Source organism: Herpailurus yagouaroundi, unplaced genomic scaffold (genome assembly GCF_014898765.1).
Source record: "Herpailurus yagouaroundi ecotype Mexico unplaced genomic scaffold, PumYag 159, whole genome shotgun sequence".
Taxonomy (NCBI): Eukaryota; Metazoa; Chordata; class Mammalia; order Carnivora; family Felidae; genus Herpailurus; species Herpailurus yagouaroundi.
The window spans coordinates 31,632,002-31,639,081 of NW_024412400.1; the positions used below are offsets into that span (position 1 = coordinate 31,632,002).

A 7,080-nucleotide genomic window follows, 5' to 3' on the forward strand; every position below is an offset into this window, starting at 1 on the left:
TCCAAAAATGTTATCACTATTCACATTCCTACAAACGATGAAAGAACCCATTTCCCCACACCACCCCAAGCTTTGGCAATTCTTCTCAATTATTTTGTTTTGCTGATCAATTGAGTAAAGATGGTGTATCATTCCTTCAGTTTGCATTTGCCTGATTTCCAGTGAGGCTGTCCATCTTTTCAAATGTTTACTCACCATGTTTGCCTCCTCAGGTATAACCTGCCTTTGCACTTCCTTTTTTTTTTTTTTTTAAGTTTATTTTTGAGAGTGAGCATGAGCAGAGGAGGGGCAGAGAGAGGGGGAGAGAGAATCCCAAGCAGGCTCAACACTATCAGCATGGAGCCCAATGTGGGGCTTGAACCCATGTACCATGAGATCATGACCTGAGCTGAAACCAAGAGTCGGAGACTTAACCACCTGAGCCACCCAGGTGGCCCTGTACTTCCTTTTAATGGCTATACGCCCTTTTCTTAGCATTCTGTACAGCTTCTGAGATACTAACCTTGTGTCTATCATATGAGTTGTGGGTATTTTTCCCCTAGTGTTTTGTCTCTAGGTTTTGTTTATGGTACCATTTGACATATGAAAGTTTTAAATATTTATCTCATCAAATATGTTAATGTTTCCTTCTTTGGATTATGGGTTTCCTGGCCTATTTTAGAAGGCCTTCTCCACCCCTAGAGTATATATTGTTCTAACACTTCAGTTTTTCTTAATTCTTAACTTTACTTTGGTAAATCTATAAAATAGAGAAACAGGATATACCTTGACAGGATCAGCTACTTTTGAAGACCTGGTCTTCTTGATATCACTCTATTATAATCTGGTCCTTTTCAGCCCAAACACATGATCTTTCCATCCCTCAACAAACAAACAAACAAACAAACAAAACAGATTACAAATAAAACAATTGAACTAAATAAAGTATACAATCTTCAGTGAAGATGTGAGAAGTGCCCTCAAAAATAGGTAAAGCAAATAGTCAAGAGCCCAGGAAGTTGATACTCAGCCTCCACAATAGTGTTTTATCAGATTCATGGCTGCATCCCCACAGGACCTCTCCTAGGTACTTGGACAAATTAAATACTTCAACAAGTGTGCTTTTATTGGTTGGATGGATGGCTGGCTAGAAGGATGAATGGGTTTCAAATAAGCCTGTAACAAATACACAGCCAACTTGAAAACTAACCAGGAGCCAATGAGAAGGAATGAATGATCAGAATTAAACACCTACAGATACAGTCTATATGCAAATAGTAGTTTACATTTCACTCAACTGTATAATGAAATCTATCTCACAGTGATTAAATTGATTTCAAAGAAATTTTTCCAGCTTCAAGTGCCAATCAAAGAACTCTTAAGTACTAATTCTCTGAAGCAGAAACCATTGAGACCAGAAGAAATCTACTTACCCCTGTCTGGTCACTGGATGCCAAAACTTAGCTGTTCTTGATGCAATTTTCATGGCAATAATTAACAACCATGACCTTACAGATGACAAGAAGCTCTCTCTCTGTTGCCACATCTGATTTTCACAACCATTCTTATAGATAAAGGAACTGAGTTCCAAAGAAGTTAAGTGAATGGCCTGCAAAACTAAACCAAGATTCAAATCAAGGGTTCTCTCCCTCTAAATCCCATTCTATTGTCATTGGAGCAAATACATTCACCACCACCAGCCTCGTTTTCTAGCAAAGACAGAAAGCAAGATTATGTGACTATGGTCCCCCAAAGGGGCAGTTTTTACCTTCTAAGCATCTACACTTGAGATCTCTTTTTGCTTTTTTATGTGTCATAAAACCCACAGAACTATCTTTATCCTTCACCAGATTCTTCATCTTCCAAGAGACAGGCATAGTTGGATTTTAAGCAGCAGAGATTTGTGCTAAGGGAACGGATCATAAGCTATGGTTACCCCTCCACAGTAGGGAAGGTGGGAGGAAGCTGAACCCAGTCAAGTGAGGGATTCTTCAGAACAGAACTGTAGCAAATAAGAATGTCCATCCACAAACTCCATGTGTGGAAAATTATGACTCTATTTCTATCAATGAGCTTTAAGCAGGATGGGGCTGGAGTGCAGCTGTATACCTATGCTGGGATCTCTGGAGACATCTGCACCCCTTCAGGTACAGATGATCAGGCCATGCAGGTCATTGCTGGGCCATTCTTCACTCCTGACACAAGTCTCCTCTGGAGCTGGCCTCTCTCTTCTATCTCCTAGCACCTCTCTGCCAAACCCACAGTGATGCCCAGGACACTGTGTGGCTCCATCTCATCCCACCTTTGCCTCTTGCAGCTCTGAGGACCCTAGTGAAAGGATACTTTCTGTGGCTGCCCTTGGCCCTTCCCAACACACCCCACAGCTGGTCTGAGGGTCTTGCTTTTCCCTGGTTCCTATCCAGGAAACAGAATCCCTAGACCAGTGGTTCTCAGCCAGGACTATCCCATTCCCCATAGGATATTTTGGAAATCTGTGGATGTATTAATTGGTTGTCATAATGATGGGAGTTAAATTACCCATGAATTTCATTTACTTCAAGACAGTAAATAGGACTTAACAAAATATTTGCTCCATAAAGGAGTCATTAAGTTTTAATAGGACTGAGGATCCCTGCCTTTAACTAACTGCCTTTCCTTCCTCTTCCCAGGATAAGTTGAAGAAGGGTGGCCACAGAGTCCCATGTTCTTGGGACCCTTACCATCCCTTCACTCCTCCCTCCCTTCTGACTCCCCTTTCCCCCTATAAGAAACCCTATCCACTCTGAGGGTTCAGAAAACCTGTGACTCCCTCTGACTTCACTATTTCCCAATGCCCCTTAGAGTCTGTTTTTTACAGCCAAAATCTGGCCAAGGCTTCTGCTGTTACCTCCCTTCTCTGACACAAGGATGCTACCCAGATAGAGGAAGGGTCACCAGGTAAGGAATGGACTAGGGAGAGCACATCTGCTATGATTTCTAAACGTTCTCCCACCACATAATGAAGAAAGATCTCCTTACAAAGTAGTCATTTGAACCAGCCTCCAGACTGGTTTTGTGACCGCATCACAGCCACAGCACAAGACAGGAGAGGTGGTGGACCTCACTATTGCTAATAGTTGCAGCACCATCAAAACACAGCAGACCCGTGGCACCTGGGTGGCTCAGTTGGTAAAGCATCTGACTCTTGATTTCGGCTCAGGTAATGATCTCAAGGTTCTGCACTGACATCATGGAGCCTGCTTGGGATTCTCTCTCTCCCTCTCTCTGCCCCTTCCCCACTCATGCGGGTGTGCATGCTCATGCTCGCTCTCTCTCTATCTCTCTAAATAAACATTTAAAAAAATACCCCTAAGCAAGAGGGTTCTAGTGAAGCATCTGGCTTACATCTTCCCACCCTCTCCTCCCAGAGAGTTCCTACTCACCTTCAGGGCCTTGCCACAAATTCCCCTGATCCTAATTATGCAGAACCAACTGCTCCTGTTTCTGCACCCCCATGGCCCATTTGACAGATTTCAATCCTAATGTGCTACGTGGGGTCAGAGTTGTGGGTCACTCTGCATGTCTCCCACTAGGCTCTTCCTTTGGGAAGAGACCTTGTCCCATTTACCTAAGTTTGGCACTGTACTTCCAGTTCATCCAAGGCAAAACAAATTTCAACCTAGTACAGTAAGACAGCTCGGCACCCACCCAAAAAAACATGTCTCTTAGTGTTTCTGACCACATAAATCTGATTAAGCCCCATGCACAGGGGTTGATGGGAAATTCTGAAGGACCTCTCTCTAGCTTCTTGGAGTTGCACAGGAAGCCCTGTGAAAGGTTAGGCATCCCAGAGCAATTGGGTTACCTGTCCATTCACAGTACACAGAACCAGATACCTAATTTGTAGAGCCCAGTCAGTGCAAAATAAAAATGCAGATCCTGTGGTTCAATAATTATTATGAATTTCAAGACAGTGAGAGCAGAGCATTAAACCAAGTGTAACTGCACAGGCCACATGCCCATGAAGTCAGTCCTGCTAGTGGATACCTCTCCCATGCCCCCAGCCCCAGAGCACAAGTGGTCTGTTTCATAGCCTGTGATTTCCCCGCATCCTTGACTAACTTTCCTGCCACTCCCAGGCTGCATATAAATGGGATACTGTGTAAATAGGGGCTGGGTGTCTGCCACACAAGGAATTTGTCCACCCCTTCCCAGAATGAACTCTTCCCTTTCCAGGCTCACAGAAGTCTTTCACCCTCACAGATCAGGTCACTGCCTCCTCCAGCTTGAAGCTGACCATCATCTTCTCCCCTTCAGACCCTTGTTTTGATGAGCCTATCCTTCCAAACAAAGGCCTGGGGTAGAAAGTTTCTTCACAGGACCATGGTACACAAAGAAGTAAGATCTTAAATTTGGGATCTAAACCCAGGGGACAAGGCAGGCAATACAGCCTCATTGTAAGCTGACGATGGGGAGCTATAGGTATGCTGGTAAATGTTTAACAATGGGCTCTCTGAAAGAAAAAAAAAAAACCTAATTTGTAGCATTTGCTAGTATTCATGGTATAAGTATTCCCACTATGGCTGATCTTAATGATATCGAGCAACCAATGTGAAGTCACTGAACACAGAGTTGAAGATGTGCACATGCTCTCTCTCACAGGCTGGCAGAAGCCAGTTCCGGCACACCAAAGAAAGGGCACCCACTCAGTAATGCCACATGGTTGGGGTTGGCAGATGAGACTGGAGGCTAAATAAATTTTCAAGTTTTATGCCTCCATTTCTAAGTATTGGCTACTAATTCAAACCTTTTAACAACACTCTGGAAGTCAAAGTTCAGCAGGCCAAGCAAGAGTCCTGAGTTTGGAATCCTGACCTGGCCAGAGAGCTCAGGTGGTGATGAGATGCAGAGGGAAATTTCACCTCTTAGACTCCTTCATATCTCCTACATCATGAAAACAGCGCATTAACATTTCAGATTGCCCTACCCTGCTAGCCTCTCTCCTGCATTCACCCATCAGCCTCACAGAACATCCCAAGGCTTTCAGTTGCTCAGCCAGAACCATTTCCAGTCACTACCCTGAAAGACACCCATAGTGCTCACTCCAGCGGGACAGACACTAAAATTGGACTGAAAGAGCTCAGAGATAGAGATACTAGCTCTTCGCCATCTCCCCGGTGATATCCACAAGGCTGGCAAAGTATAAAATAATTGATAACAATGATTGACGGTGATGATCGAGGATAATGACGTACTTTTAAAAGCATGAGGCTCCAAGTTTTCTGGGTGCTGTTTTTCCCTTTTCCTCTTCTCCTGTTCTTTTTGATGATGCTTTATGTATATTCCATGTCACTCAGCAGCTACGGGAGATGGATGACTATGGGAGCAAAAGATAACAGGCGGGAGTAGTGAGAATTTTCTCTTGCCTGCAGCAGACAGCGGAATACATTTTTCAAGCCCGAAACATCATAGGAACAGAATGATTTTTTAAATGCCCTTTCTTTTATTTTCATTCATTGGCTTTTTGTGGTTTTTTTAATTGCTCATTTTGCTTAAGGAGCCTCAAGGCAAGGAGCACAGCATAGTATCATTAATTAAAATATTTAAAATGATAGCAGTGGTAACTATGCTCCCGAATAAGCCTAGGCAGCACAGACAGCAAACACAATTATTATCCATAATAACAGCCAAATCATCACCACTGTGCTCTACTCAGAGACAATGCATCCTTCCCAGAGTGCTAAGTGACTGTGACAATGAGTAAATCATGACTACCTAAAATGAGAGTAGATGGGATCTCTGGGGCACTCTCGGTCTGTGCAGAAACCCTGCCATTCCTCCTCCCTCAACCTCACCCCACGGAAGGGTTTTCTAGGCAGAAAACTGCTGCATGACAGCCACTCATGCCCTTTCCCCAGCTTTTCCCCAGGAATCTGGGGGGTGCTGAGCAGTGAATCAGCCAGGCCCTAGTGCGCCACCTGGTACACCATAAACATCTTTGTGTTTTCTTGTACCTGAAAGACCCCTCCGTAGGAAATTATTCCCATTAAATAAGCCCACTACAGTAGAAATAGTGATAATTTACGTTAAAGCTTTTAGACACAGAAATACACAGAACATAACCAATGCTATTCCACATGATGAAGAGAATTCCTTATTCATTCATTCATTCATTCAAGACTTCTTGAGCACCTACCATGTGCCAGATTCTCTCTGGGTCATTTCTTCTTCTAGGTACCACAGAGCTACAGTGATGGAAGTCCGGGTCCATGTCTCCAGTGGGCTCAGAGTTTAGCAGGAGAGATGCAGACAGTTAAATACAGTGACGTGTGGGTAGGTGGGAGCAAAGCTGAGAGACACTCAACTCACGAGGGGAGAAACAAATGAGGGGCCATGGAGTGCTTCCCAAAGTAGGTGATACCTGACTTGAACTCTAAAGGTACTCACAGAACGTGCCATCAGTTCCCCTCCCATATCTCCCTAACATGTCCCTGCAGGCCCAGCCTCCAAGTTCCTACTGCCAAATGCCAGCAACTGCAACTCTGAGGCCAAGGGCTTCCTCCAGCTGTGGTATAAACTCTGCCTGCTCAAGTGGCAGGCCAGAGTGCCTGAGAATTAACTCCTGAGAGCAGCCTCAGCCAATGACAGCTGGAAGTTGGTGGAATCTTGCCACTCAGGTAGGATAACTCAAAGGCCAGTTCCTCACTGTTCTACACTATTTCCCAGAGTTCTCCAGGGGGACTAAGCCAGTTTCCCATAGAGATAACTTGCTTGACTGCCTTTATATCCCTATGTCTTACCAATGCACTTCGCTCATCTCTTACCAGCATCTCACAGTGTCATCTAAATGATCTACTTGCACTAAAATTCCTTGCCTTGAGGTGTGCATCTAGGCCATCACAAATTAAGACTGTGCTCCCATGCAGGAAAACCATAGGAAGAGTCCAGACAGAGGCAGGACATAGTTATGAACTGCAAATATTTAGCTGGGTAAGACTGAAGCAAGAGGTGAGAGAGAAGCTAGTCCTTGCAGTAGTGATGGCCAAGATCACACACCCCCCTCTTAAGGTCTTTTTCAATTTGTGCCCTTCCACAAGGAACTCTCATACACACACGTAGGTT

The 7,080-nt window shown here is 44.3% G+C and overlaps 1 long non-coding RNA gene across 1 annotated transcript; it reads right to left on the reverse strand.

Annotated features, from left to right (window-relative positions):
* Positions 1-938: 938 nt before the first annotated feature.
* On the reverse strand, positions 939-6,550 carry LOC121033327 (uncharacterized). Its single transcript, XR_005791837.1, has 3 exons — positions 6,155-6,550; positions 5,214-5,335; positions 939-1,155 (listed from the first exon to the last, which is right to left on the reverse strand). It is a non-coding gene; the product is annotated as an uncharacterized LOC121033327 (long non-coding RNA).
* Positions 6,551-7,080: the final 530 nt, after the last annotated feature.